Source organism: Cydia splendana, chromosome 2, assembly GCF_910591565.1.
Source record: "Cydia splendana chromosome 2, ilCydSple1.2, whole genome shotgun sequence".
Taxonomy (NCBI): Eukaryota; Metazoa; Arthropoda; class Insecta; order Lepidoptera; family Tortricidae; genus Cydia; species Cydia splendana.
Genome location: NC_085961.1, coordinates 27,130,351 through 27,145,857, shown reverse-complemented (window position 1 = coordinate 27,145,857; position 15,507 = coordinate 27,130,351). Strand labels below are relative to the sequence as shown.

The following is a 15,507-nucleotide window of genomic DNA, read 5'->3' as shown; positions in this document are numbered from 1 at the left end:
CAGGTGCAGAGGGCCTTCACAAACTCGCGCCACCCTTTCTTATATTCAGTGACCCATCTGGCCTCGCTCCATTTCAGTCCGACCGCTCGTAGCTCCCTCGCGAAGAACACAAGAACGGCTAGTAAATTATATTTTGGGGTCTGTTAGACTCGAGTTGGTCGATGAAACTGTTTAGAATTATCGCACCAAATCATTCAGGTTGTCCAAACCTTATGTTTTAATGTATATGAATTTCTTTGGTACTTCACAGTTTCACATAATTCATTCATAGATGGCGTTAGTAGTAGCGGTTTTGGAAATTTATTCAGGTTATTTTTGTTGGCAATTAACTCTAAAATATTTGTAAAATTATTTGGAATAACATGTTTGTAATATTTTGCATTAAAATTCACAATTTAGCGATTTATTGTTATAGAAAATTAATTACCAAATAAGTTAAGAGATGGCACTTTGTTCCCAACGCGTCCGTTCTACAACGCGGTGTTAAGATTTTTCCGGGTTTCATATATAAGCTTCGAGGAACAATATGTCGTCAATTCAAAATTCAAATCAAGCAGTGAGTGTTATATACAGTGTGTAGTAGTTGTAATAATAAATAAAGTGGTGGTTTTATACAGTGTGGTGTTATTTTTGGACCTCGTACATGGTCCTTCGAGCCGGATAGCTATTCGGTTCTAGGATTCGACGGCAGAGGGCGCCTTCCGGCACAGTGCGGGTGCTGCCGAGTGCAGTGCCGACGTCAACCACGGCCTGACGTCATCGGCAGCGACGACATCGGGTGACGTTATCGGCAGCAGCGACATCGCGTGACGTCACGGTAGCGGCGACATCGGGTGACGTCATCAGCGGCAAGTGCAGTGTGACGTCAGTTGTGGTCAAGTGTGAGTGCCGGTGGTGAATTGTAAGTACTTTATTATTCATTACGGAGTGAGGACTTAGAAAATTTCACGTGTAATTGGACTTAGAAAAATTCAGTCGGATAATCTGGGACTTAGAAAATTTTCAATCCGATTGAGTTGGGACTTAGAAAATTCAGATCAGTAGCCAGGACTTAGAATATTCTATCACGGGGAACCTATGCCCGATTTAAGTTAGCTGTCAAACACTTAGAAATAAATCACGATGGAGAAACTTCTGAATATACAGGATGACTTGCAGTCTAGAATTGTTCGCGGTTTCGAAAACTTTAAAAAGTCGCCCAAAGAACGCCGTAATTCTGTTGATTACCTCAACACTAGATTGGAATTGTTGGAGGAATTATGGACTCAATTTTCACGCACGCATACGCATATCATTCAGAACAGCGAGTCAGAAGCTTATATTCAAAGCACATATGTCGTAAACAATGTGTATGATAACGCTGAAGAAGCATACATAACTTATAAATGCCTTGTTAAATCTTTCCTTAGCAGTCTCAAGCCAGCTTCTACATCTGCAACGTCAAGCATGAATGTCACCGAGCCCAGTAAGTCAACCAACAAGGCTGAGGAACGCGTCAAACTGCCCAAGATTTCCATACCAACGTTCTCCGGTCTGTATGCTGAATGGGTGAGTTTCCGTGACATGTTTGTTTCATTGATACACAGCAACAAGGATCTAGATGATGTCCAGAAGCTGCATTATTTAAAGGGGCATTTAACTGGCGAAGCTGAACAGTTGTTGAGACACATTCCAATCACCAAAGATAACTACAGTACCAGTTGGGAGCAACTCGAGAAGCGGTATAACAATAAGAAATATTTATCAAACTGCATCCTGAAACGACTGTTGAGTCAGCGTAACTTGGCTACTGAATCTGCAAGTGCCCTCAAGGAGTTGTTAGATACGACCAACGAGTGTCTACAAGCGCTGAAGAACTTAGGCATAGATGTTAAGAGTTGGGACGTTATTATTGTACATCTAATGTGTTTAAAGCTAGATGCTGAGTCGCGAAAACAATGGGAACTCAAGTCAACTGAATACAATAGTGAGCTACCAACTTACGAACAATTTGAAACATTTTTGGAGACACGGTTTCGCGCATTGGAGTTCATTGACCCGAAGCTTTCTCGACCCAGCACTAGCACTTACAAGAGTTCCAATAATTCTGTAAAAGTTCATCACGTATCAGCTGTTACAAACCCATCTTGTGCGTTTTGTTCCGAAGCCCATAAAATAAGCAATTGTAAGGAATTTTCCAAACTTGATATTGATGCTCGTCGTGGTTTTGTCCAATCACATAGCCTGTGTTTTAACTGTCTAGGCCCTCATCATTCAGTTTATGCGTGCCGTCAATCGTCTAGATGCCGAATTTGCCAAAGGAAACATCATTCTTTGTTGCATGCCAAGAATAGCACACCAGCAACTGAGTCTCAAGAGTCTCAAAAAACAAACCACTCAGTTGCCGCAAATGTGGTTGCACCTGCAACTGCATCTCACTCATCATCTCGTGATGAGCCCACCACCACCAACATTAAAAACCATTTTTCGACATCTCGCAAATTGGTTTTATTACCAACAGCATTGGTTAATGCCATGTCGAAATCTGGTCAACTCATAACACTCAGGTGCTTTATCGACCAAGGTTCTGAAGCGTCATTTATTAAAGAGTCTGTGGTTCAACTGCTCGGACTTCCCAGAATTCCACACAAACGCACAATCACGAGACTATGTGAAGATGAAGAGGAGAGTTCTTTGAGCTCTAACTCATCGGTGAAGTTAACAATAACATCTCGCGTAGACTCTGATTTTAAGGTAAATGTAAATGCTTTTGTGTTAAGCAAACTCACATTGACTCTCCCAGAAAAACAAGTCAATGTTGAGTCGTGGTCCGAGCTGTCTAGTTTAGGTTTAGCAGATTCATCATTCAATGAACCGGGACAAATAGACGTGCTACTTGGTGGAGAAGTCTATAGTGAAATACTCATGGAGGGTGTTATTAAAGCTCCACAAGGAGGACCCATCGCTCAACAAACCTCCCTAGGCTGGATCATTTCAGGGCCGGTTCGCTCGGGTGTGCCGGAATTACACAATAGGATCAACGTTAACCACGTTCACGTCATTGACAACGAGCTTCTGAAAATGTTTTGGGAGCTTGAAGCTGATCCTGTTGCGCCAGATCCCAAACAAAACTATACGGAGGAAGAAAAGAAATGCGAAGAAATTTTTGCTACCACTACTAAACGGGACAGTTATGGTAGGTATATAGTCAAGTTGCCCTTCCGCGAAGAAAATCCACAGTGCACCGAAGGAAAACTTTATTTTGCAGCAGCTAAACGATTTAGCTTACTCGAAAGAAAATTCGAGCGAGAACCCCAGTTTAAGGAGCGGTACACGGCTGTCATCAAAGAATACGAGGAGCTTGGCCACATGGAAAAGGTGCCCAAGGAAGAGCAAGCTAAACCGGGAGCTGTGTACCTTCCTCACCACGCTGTTATTCGAGAAGACAAAAGCACATCAAAGGTACGGGTAGTTTTTGACGCCTCTTGCCTTGGAGTAAACGGCGTGTCTCTGAACCAAGATCTGTTAGTTGGCCCAAGGCTTCAACAAGATTTACGTCACATTCTAATGCGCTGGCGCTGCTTTCCAATCAGTCTTGTATCTGACATCGTAAAGATGTATAGGCAAGTAAAGGTCCATGAAGAAGATGCTGATTTTCAACGGATTTTATGGCGCTATAGCAAGGAGGAACCTGTAAGCCATTATAGGCTCCTCAGAGTTACCTTCGGAACAGCCGCAGCACCTTATCTTGCTGTCAAGGCACTGCAGCAAGTTGCACATGACCACGGACACGCCTATCCTTTGGCAGCAGACAGGGTCTTGAACGACTTTTATGTGGACGATTTATTGTCAGGTTGTGACACAGTGGCTGAAGGAAAACAAACATTCAAGGAACTCAATGAATTACTGGGCAAGGCAGGTTTTGAACTAGCAAAGTGGAATACTAACAGCGAACAATTAATGAAGATAATTAATCAGGGTTCTGGAAATGTAGAAGGCAATGTAGAAATCAAACTGGATACAACTATGAAGATTTTGGGTCTTACTTGGAACCAAAAGACTGATAGATTCGAATATGCAGTTAAATTACCTCCATTGCAGCTTCCTATCACAAAGAGAAGAATGATATCGGACATATCCCGATTGTTCGACCCGCTTGGTTGGCTGGCGCCAATTATCATCTGTGCGAAGATATTCATCCAGAAATTGTGGTTGACAGGTGTGGACTGGGATGACGAAGTTCCACAACAACTAGTGTCAGTATGGCTGAGCTACAGAGAAAAATTGGATCAAATTGCCAACTATAGCATACCAAGATGGGTACATACGGAGAAAAGCAGCAAAATTCTGGAACTTCAAGGCTTTTGTGACGCGTCTAATGAGGCATATGCTGCGGTAGTGTATTTGCGTACAACGAATGAAGATGGAGATGTTCATGTCTCATTAATCACAGCCAAAACAAAGGTAGCCCCGATAAAACAAGTGTCAACCCCACGTTTGGAATTATGTGGGGCAGTGCTACTTTCAAAGTTGCTGATGGAAGTTTCCCGAGTGATGAAGATAGAAAAGTCAAACATCCATGCATGGACTGATTCGACCATTGTGTTGGCATGGCTCAATAGCAGACCTAATCGATGGAAGACATTTGTGGCCAATCGAGTGACAGAAATACTTACTTCGCTTGATCCTCAGCAATGGTCACATGTTTCATCTAAGGACAATCCTGCTGATTGTGCCTCCAGAGGTACCCATTGCATACAAGAAGAGCACTTGTGGAAGGAAGGTCCAGCATGGCTGAAGGAAAAGGATATTGAGTATCCTAAAAATATGCATCTTCAAACAGATTTAGAAATGAAACCAAACAAAGTCTGTTTGTTGACTACTTGCTCACCTCAAGAAAGAATGGACATCATAGGAAGATTCTCTAGTCTTAGACGGCTCCTCCGAGTAATAGCGTACTGCAAAAGATTTGTTAAACGAATGCAAGGAGAAACCTTGGAAGCGTGGCTAACTACTAAGGAAATTCAAGAAAGTTTGACAACATGTATTATGATAGTGCAAGATAGTTGCTTTGAAGCTGAAATAGTAAACCTGAAAAAGAAGAAAAACATTAACAAAAGCAAACTTACCTCGTTAAACCCTTTCATTGATGACGCAGGACTTTTGAGAGTCGGTGGACGTCTGCAGCACTCTTGTGTCAGCGAAGATATGAAGCATCCGATAATCATTCCTGAAAAAACGCATTTTACGAATCTTCTACTTTCTGATGCGCATGAAAGAACGTTGCACGGTGGTCCTACTTTGATGCTCAATTATTTGAGATCCAAGTATTTTATACTTGGAGTCAAAAACTTGGTTAAGTTTTATGTGCGAAAATGTGTGACATGCATTCGCTTTGCAGCTTTATCTAATCATCCGTTGATGGGGCAGTTACCTGCCGCTAGAGGGCTCCCCAGCAGACCATTCCGTCATAGTGGTGTGGATTATGCTGGCCCTATAAGCATCCGAACTTCAAAGGGCAGAGGCCACCATTCGTATAAGGGCTATATATGCCTGTTTATTTGTATGTCGACTCGAGCAATCCATTTGGAAGCGGCAAGTGATATGACCGCTCAAGGTTTTTTGGCAGCTTTTAGGCGATTCGTGGCAAGGCGTGGCCATTGCTCAGAGTTATGGAGCGACAATGGCACCAATTTTGTAGGCGCGGCTCGCGAACTGAAGCACCTATATGCTGATGAAAAGTCCAGCATAGCAACTGAAATAGCTGACCAGTTAGCAACTAACGGTACAACTTGGCATTTCATCCCTCCCCATGCACCTAATTTTGGAGGACTGTGGGAGGCGGGTGTGAAGTCTACAAAACATCACCTCAGAAGAATCATTGGAAATACAACTCTTACCTTTGAGGAGATGTCAACAGTTCTCGCCCAGATAGAAGCATGCCTGAATTCTAGACCAATTTGCAAGAGCACTGAAAATAGTGATGCATCTGAACCTTTAACCCCTGGTCATTTTCTGGTAACAGAACCTCTTGTGTTGGTACCTGATTACAACTACGAAGCTTCAAACATCAGTAGTCTCAAAAGATGGCAGTTAACTCAGAAACTGGTGCAAGATTTTTGGCGTCGTTGGTCGCGCGAGTACTTGATGCAGTTTTATCATCGATACAAGTGGGCTCATCAGACTCCTGAGCCAGTTGTTGGTGATGTGGTCTTGGTCAAAGAAGATGACCTTCCTCCATCTCGATGGTTATACGGTATCATAGTTGAAAAACATCCAGGTGCGGACAATATCACGCGAGTTGTCAGTCTTAAATGTAAGAATAATATTATAAAAAGGGCTGTGAACAAATTATGTTTTCTTCCTGTAAACTAGTTTAATTTTATTCGTTGTTGTTTCAGTTAAATGTTAATTTGTGTTAGTACCTTGCATTGTTATCGTTTGTTATATTATGCCATGGTGGGCGGAATTAAGAAAAAACTGGTATTTGTTCTTGGTGGGCGGAATGTCCAAACCTTATGTTTTAATGTATATGAATTTCTTTGGTACTTCACAGTTTCACATAATTCATTCATAGATGGCGTTAGTAGTAGCGGGTTTGGAAATTTATTCAGGTTATTTTTGTTGGCAATTAACTCTAAAATATTTGTAAAATTATTTGGAATAACATGTTTGTAATATTTTGCATTAAAATTCACAATTTAGCGATTTATTGTTATAGAAAATTAATTACCAAATAAGTTAAGAGATGGCACTTTGTTCCCAACGCGTCCGTTCTACAACGCGGTGTTAAGATTTTTCCGGGTTTCATATATAAGCTTCGAGGAACAATATGTCGTCAATTCAAAATTCAAATCAAGCAGTGAGTGTTATATACAGTGTGTAGTAGTTGTAATAATAAATAAAGTGGTGGTTTTATACAGTGTAGTGTTATTTTTGGACCTCGTACAAGGTAATTCAACATGCCATTCGTATTAATAAACCTACAATTTTAACTCTTTTCATATTAGCTGTTTGTTTATTCATAGTAATTTTAAATCATTTTTGGGCGAATGATAAATTACTAGAGGGCGTTTGAGTGGAGAGAAATCTAGTATTTAAGTATGATAACTATTAAGGTATATCTTAAATTATATAGGATACCTATAACATACTTACAACTTACAACACAACATAGGTATAACAACAGGTTGGTGGTACTTCATTTATTAGGTCCCTACCAACATCTAATCGTTACACAAGTCATTAAAATGTCAAAATGATAGAATACAATAGAATATAATATAAAACTCTTTATTGGCACAATCTCAGTGACGCAGATGTTTATAGGTTTGAGGTAGTCTACTGCTCACTGTTCTCAAAATGGAGGAGGATGATTATGACAATTCTTCTCGTTTATTATTTGTTCGTCATACGAATACACAACTGCTTTACATCCCCTCTTATAATTGGAGCACCTCCAATGTGTCTTTCTGGCTTTTCGATAGTAGACATGGAATCGGTAACCACTAGAGAACAGCAGCCGAGTACCCTTTACGGATTTGAAGTAGTATGGTTGTGGGCCTTAAAAAAACATAATCAAAATACATGAACTGCTAGTAAATAATGTTATGAGGTCTAAAAGATCCGTGTCGATTGACGAAGCTTAAAATTTTAGTTATAATTCAAATTATTTATTGTTTAATATTTGAAAATTACTTACCTACTTGTTTATCAACTGGACTTTTTTGTAGAATTTTACAATTTAAGTGTTAAAGGCATCCAACATGGATATGATCATTATTTTACATTTCATTGTATTAATAAATACTAGCGACCCGCCCGGATTCGCACGGGTTACAAAAAACCATAACAAATTATACACCTAAACCTTCCTCAATAATCACTCTATTGATACTATTGACAGACGCGGCAAGGGACTTCGCTTTATAATGTGTAATGATAATATTATTTATAACACAACATATAACAACAGTTTGTGGTACTTCATTTATTATCCCTACCAACTTCTAGTCACACAAATTCGTTACAATGTCAAACGATACAATATGTCAGTTTAATTAAGTTATACCAAATGTAGTGCACCCTTGTAAACCTTTATATATTATTCATAATATGCATCGGAGGATGATTATGGCTGTTCTTCTCTGCCACCACGTCATTTTCATACGTGAAGACAACTGCTTTGCAGCCGATGGTGTATTTTGAGCACCTCCAGCGTATCTTCGTCGGCTGCATAGCCTTCAGCCGCTCGGCCCGCATGTGGAATCTGTAGCCACCAATGAATAGATACCGGGTACCGGTGATGGTGGTTTCGAAGTATGGTTTCGTGCCTAAAAAGGTAAAAAATAAAATTAAATAACCCCCGACCCAGTGAAACTTTTTTAAAACACGTCTAAGAACCACCGCTAGAAAACCTACTTTAACATAATAAAAAGGCGCATTACGGTGTCATAAGACATACACACATAGTAGTCAAACTTACTACCCCTCTTTTTGCGTCGGGGGTTGAAAAATATAAAGTTATGGAATGAGCCGCTTTGCCGATGATAAAATTAAAAACATGGTTAGCATTTGTCTTTAATTCTACGTGAATTGCGGAATATATTCTAAGCAGGACAATCAAATACTTATAAGTCAGCAAATCGTGGTTATTATTTACAAATTAATAATGAGCTGGATGGTTGTGAAAATTCTTCTCCGATATGACCTCATCATGATACGAGTTCACTACCGCTTTGCATCCACTTTTGTATTTCGAGCAACGCCAACGTATTTTCAAGTTTTTATTATTATGCCATTTGTGAAATCTGTGACCATGACGAATTAAATACCTAGTATGCCTAGTGCGAGGTTCTGAATTTCCGAAGGGTGGCTTTAGACCTGAAAAGGAAAAAGGCAAAATTTTGAATTGGTGTTAGTACGAACTTGACGATCGTCTTGGTGATTGTGATGTCACGCACGACTTTTTCTTCATTTCGCATACATCAATCACCCTGTGTGTCACCCTGAAAGCGTCGTGGGTCATATATTCATACCATGGTCAACGTTAGCGCAAGTCAAAATAAATATACCTAAGCTTTCGTACATCTGTACCATCGTATGGATTATTCCGTATCCGTCTTACACCTATTGTATGGCGGAGACTTAGAGTATGCAATCTCAAACCAAGATTGGCGGTCCTAGATCTCGCGCGAAAAATCTGAATCTAGATTAATTTTTTTTAAGAATTCTGGAAGCCTAATATTATTTTGGATATAATTGTAGAATACGATATTTAAAAAGTGGCGATATTGTAAAACGAAAGGTGTTTTACAACGACACCGAACGGGCAACCTGTGTTAGTTAATTATGCAAGCATAATTATAAAGAAAATTAAAATATTTACAGATTTATAACGTAAAACTTTATTAGAAACAAACAATGAAATAAGCCGGTACATGACTGAACTATGATACTTATAACTGAAAAATAACTTAAAGTAAAAAATAACTAGGTACAATAAATTCTCCCAACGTAAAAAAGTGAGTGACCAGTTTTAAATATACCACCACCTTGTAAAATAAGTAAGGTCAATACGTGTAAGTGTAAACAGGCACCAATATGTAAGCCAGTCACACTTATCCCGCAGTTGGCCTTATTTTAATCCGTATAAGTATACAAAGGATAATTAAAAAACTCGCCATGTGAAGAATTTTTATCTATCAAATGAGGGTGCGTTAGGGGGTGATTATGGCAGTTCCTTTCCGAAACCACTTTATCTTTATATGAAAACACTACTGCTTTGCATCCTCTGCTTTTCTTGGTGCACTTCCAACGAATTTTGGGAGATTTTTTATGTTTTCGTAACCAGGTGCGGAATCGGTGACCACGCATGTATAGATGCCGATTGCCGTTTTTTGAGGTTTGGAAGAAGTATGGTTTGAACCCTGAAAATTAATTTTGATTGTTGAGTGTTAGGGAGTCAATAGTTATTTTTGAAACAATTGTGGAATACGATTTTTAAAGAGTGGCCATATTGTAAAACAAGAGATGTTTTAGTTGTAAAAGTGTCGTTGGACACCAGACGGGAAACCTACTTCAGTTATTTTTTACGAGCAAATAAGATTTAAAAACTTTATTATAAACCTTCATCTAATATGTGGTATTATCTATGAAAAGGGACCTTATTGTCGATGGCGCTTACGACACTAACATCGATGAGCACAAAACGTAGTAGTTTAAAATTGGGGATTCTGGCCCATTTTAGTTATTTTGATTTCCAATTTAGCAATTAAGTTTCTTTGATTACTGGAACATTCAATGTTGCTGTCTATCCAATGCGGAGGTCAATTTATGTTATGTGACGCTGATGAACTTATCAGTCATCGGGTATAAAGGTCCCTTTGTAGTTTTTTATAAATAACTCGTAAACGGTGACCTGTAGCAAAAATGTTCTGATACATAAGTAATCTGCGTAAAATTGTCTACATAAAATATTCTATACATTTTTTCGCTAGGATCAGTATTTAAAAAAATATTTAAGGTAAAAAGTTAAATATGATCAATTGTTAATATTTTTTGTAAATAACTCGTAAACGGTGGCCTGTACCAAAAAATGTTCTGATACATAAGTAATCTACTTAAAATCTACTCACACCAGAGGATGCTGAAGACCGGACGCTTAGCTAAAACGCTAGGTTGAAGGAGAAGAAGATTGATCCTAGCGAAAAAGTGTATAGAATATTTAAGGCGCTCTTATACTCGAGTTTTACGTTTTCAAGGGGGTGAAGCAGATGAGTGGTAGAACGGGCAGGCGGGCGCCCCGCGCGGCGCACCGCACCATTCCCGCGCAGCACGTCTACGTCCTTATTCTGACGACATCGGTATTCTGAATCGTCAGTTCCGAGATTTTTAGTTCGGCAATTAATATTGAAAAAGATTTATTAGTAAATTCGAATTTTGATGAGTACTTAATGAAATTAAAAACCGGACAAGCGCGAGTCGGACTCGCCCACTGAGCCCACCGAGGGTTCCGTACTTTTTAGTATTTGTTGTTATAGCTAGATAATACATCATCAGTGAAAATTTCAACTGTCTAGCTATCACGGTTCGTGAGATACAGCCTGCTGACAGACGGACGGACGAACGGACGGACAGCGGAGTCTTACTAATAGGGTTCCGTTTTACCCTTTGGGTAGGGAACCCTAAAAATGGTAGGTAAGACGGTGAGGTCGGTGAGTGTACCTAAATAATTATTAATTATATGTATACAATATGAGTGTATGTATACTTGACTGATCATGTTTTTGTAAAAATCGATTTCGACTGGCAAAACATATTATTTTTTGGCAACCGGGTTTTTTAACCTAATTAGACCCCGCTGAATCCGAAATTGCCGGTTGATTGATCGAATTCTTGACTGGAAGTGAGATAGTTGATATTAAAGGTCCCTTTTTTTTAGTTTTTCGTAAATAACTCTTAAACGGTGGCGCATAGCAAAAATTTTCTTAAACATAAGTAATCTACATAAAATTGCCTACAAGAAAGATTCCGTACAATTTTTCGCTAGGATCAATATTCAAAGAGATATTAAGGCGGGAAAGTTAATTATAATCACTTTTTGAAGGTCTCTTTTTTTAGTTTTTCGTAAATAACTCGTAAACGGTGGCCAATATAAAAAAAATTGTTAAACGTTAATAATCGACACAACATTTTCAATAAAAAAGATTTAGTACATTTTTAGCAGGGATCAATGTTTAAAAAGATAATAAAGAGGGAAAGTTAATTATAATAAATTCTAAGGTTCCTTGTTTTTATTTTTTCGTTAATAATTTGAAAAGTATGACTCATAGCAAAAACATATTTTACACAAATAATAAACATAAAATTTCCTACAAGAAACATGTAGAACACTTTTCGCTAGGATCAATATTTAAAAAGACAAAGCATCCGGTAAGTCAATTATAATCAATTTTAAAGTCCCTTTTTAGTTTTTTGTAAATAACTCGTAAACGGTGTCCCATAGCACAATAGGTTTTTATGAATAAATAATCTCCATAAAATTTTCTGCAAAAAACATCTGAACACTTTTCTCTAGGATCAATATTTAAAACGATATTAAAGGAAGAAAGTTAATCACAATCAGTTCACAGGTCGCTTTTTTTTCGTAAATAACTCGTAAACGGTTGCAACGGGGGCAGTTGCAAAAAATATTATACATATAAATATTGAACATAAAATTGTCCACAAAAAAGGTTTTGTACACTTTTTCGCTACGATCAATATTTAATGAGGTATTAAAGGGGGTAAGTTAATTATAATCAATTTCCAGGTCCCTATTTTAAGTTTTTCGTAAATGACTCGTAAACGGTGGCCCATAGCAAAATAGGTTCTTAATGTTAACTAACCCCCCTTGGCTAAAAAGTGGCCTCCATGTTTAAAATTCATTTGTTTACGTAAGATGTCCGTCTTTGGGTCACGAATTTACATGTGTGTACCAAATTTCAACTTAATTGGTCCAGTACTTTTGAAGAAAATGGGCTGTGACAGACGGACAGACAGACAGTCGTGCGCGGTCGGCCAAACGTCACTAACTGATGCTCGTAAATTTTGCAATTTTAACGGGCAAAATGGAGAAAAGTGATACGAATACATTGCAAAACTTGCTAATAGACCTAATCAAACCGATCGAAAACAAAGTGTCGGAGTTAAGTGCAAAATTAGACGACTTATTTGCTGAAATACGTGAAGTGAAATCAGTTTTACCGATCAAAAATACTGTGAGGTCAACCGATCTGTCCAATAACAGCGTAAACAACAGCGCCTCGTCTACACCATGCAGCGCGGTGTCGACACCGACTAGCCGTCCTGCTCGCACGCAGGCACCTGCGCCGCGTAAAACGCGCGCTTCCGCCATCCGAACGAAAGAGAAGCTGGCTGCGCTTGTAAGCAAACCGTCAAATTTCAAACAAAAGAACCAGCTACCAAAACCGGAGTCCCAGCGCATACCGACCGCCATGACAATACAAAATGACAACGCAAAAAATGCTGAAATTATCAAACCAAAAAGTGACCAAATTGTGAATGACATTGTACAAACGGATGATTTAAGTAAACAAGTGAATAATACCCCACATAACCCTGTACCGAAAACAAACAGTGAAAGTTCGTCTACCGAGCCCTCTAACAAAGAGACCCAGCCCGAAGAGCCTGGTTGGGAGCCCCCAAAGAGCCGTCACCAACGTCGGCGCAGTCATAAACCTGCCCCCGTATCAATAAAGGGGACCGCAAAAAACACCGAGGTCGCCGGAGTAGAAGTGCTTAGATACTTACACGGGTGCTCCTTCAAGTACGATTCAACGCCTGAAAACATTATTAGCCACCTAAGAAGTATTTGTGATGATGTCCAGTACACCGTGGAAGCTATACCATCGAAAAGAAATACTTACAAGTCATTCAAGATAGGCATACCTACAAATGTTTATGACAACTTCCTAACGGCATCTGCATGGCCCTTAAACACCTGCATAACCGATGGCGGCCCTTTCTCCGACCCAGGGAGTCAAGAGCTCCCAATGCAGATGCCAACTAGTAGGACGCCCTCACCTGCAAACCTAAACAATGATAAAAGACCATTGCATAACACCGTACAAATGAAGATTTTACATCAAAACATAAATCGACTAGCAAACAAAACGTATAAAATTGAATCTGAACTACAGATAAGTGATCAAATTGACGTGCTTTGTTTTACTGAGCACTGGCTACAGGCTAATCAAATAGATTCTGTTAACATATTAAACTACAACCTGAGGGCCCAATTCTGCCGATCAACAAAGAACGGTGGAGGGAGCTGTATCTATGTCAGGACCGGAATCCCATGCATCGAGCGAAAAGAAGTCACGGACCTCGGAATTGAATCCCAGTTCGATATCTGTGCTGTGGAGTGCATCGGACTTGACCTCGTCATCGTGTGTGTATACAGACCCACGAGCGATGATGTACCTTTATACCTATCTATAATAAACTTTTAAGTCTTAATTTTATTCAAAATTATAATGTGATAATAACTCGTGATATCAACATTGATTTAATACCTAAATGTAGTAATGTAAAATCCCTATTAAATACAGTACATCAATTTGGGTTTAAGCAACTAGTAAATGTACCTACTAGGATAACTAATACATCAAAGACCTGTATCGATCACGCATATAGCAATATAAATAGAAATGACATTAAATCTGTATCGTGTTATGACTTGAATTTATCTGACCATTTCTGTGTATGTATAATTGTTGACATTTCAAATAATCGATTAACTCAATTAAATCACATTTCCAAAAGATCATTCACATTTCAACGAAAAAATGACTTCACTCAGTGTCTAAATTTTTATCAATGGGATCAAATTCTTAATAAAAGTGACTGCCCTAGCAAAACAACTGAACTCTTAATGAATGTCATCAAACATTATTATGATATCTATTTTCCTATAAAAAAAACATTTAGTAAAAAATACTGTAAGTGTGTGGGTCAACGAAGCTGTAAAAACTTTACGTAAAAAGATAAACAAAACTAAACAGGTTTTATCATCGCACTCGCAACCTGACAGCACTGAGTCACGCACCGATCGGCTGACGCTGCAAAGTTTAGAATCTGACTACTGGACAACGTTGAGACAAGTACGTAGTAATTTTATTAACAACCTAATATCGAACAGTAATGGTGATAACATGTGTAGAAGTGTATGGCGGGTAATATCGGCAGAGACGGGCAAAAATATGAAATGCAAGGGCGGTGCAATTGATGTATTTGTTAGTAAGGCTGCGGGCGACAGCGTCGGCCAGCGCGCGGCCGCTGCCGCCGCGCAGCTAAACAGGTATTACATTGATGCGAATGTAAACAACTCAAACCCGTGCGCTCGCACCGCGCTCGCATATCTAGATCAATACCTACAAAATGCACCGCCTGCACCCTACGTGTTTGAACCATTCACGTTGAATGAAATTTTAATAACATGTAAGAAAATTAAACGCAAAAATCCAAAGACAATAATGACATGTCTACTGAAATTATTGACTGCTTCCCTCCGGTTGTAATCTCATTATTCCTATTATTATTCAATAAGTGCATTCACGCCGGAATATATCATATAATAAAAATATTTGAACGGATGATGAGCAATAGGATAATGAATCATATTACATCTAATAACCTATTAAACCGGCAGCAATATGCCTACCAACCCGGGCGGTCGACGGCGGAAGCGGCGCGCGATGTTGTGACGCGGGTGCTGGCACACCTGGAGGGCGGGCGACAGGTCGCAGCGGTGTTCTGCGACCTGTCGCGCGCCTTCGAGATGATCGACCACTCACTCTTGCTAGCCAAACTCTCCCGCTACGGCTTCAGTGGAAGTTTTCATGACGCTGTTGCCTCGTTTCTAAGCAATCGAAGGCAAGCTACATACGTGCTCAATACGAAGTCAATTCTGGAACCGATAGGATGTTCTGCTGTTCCTCAAGGATCCGTGATGGGCAATAACTT

At 39.3% G+C, this 15,507-nt stretch overlaps 1 protein-coding gene across 7 annotated transcripts in view; it reads right to left on the bottom strand.

Moving 5' to 3' along the window:
* LOC134806060 (protein tramtrack, beta isoform) overlaps positions 1-15,507 on the bottom strand; it is a 552,198-nt gene that overhangs the window by 54,326 nt on the left and 482,365 nt on the right. The window lies entirely within an intron of this gene.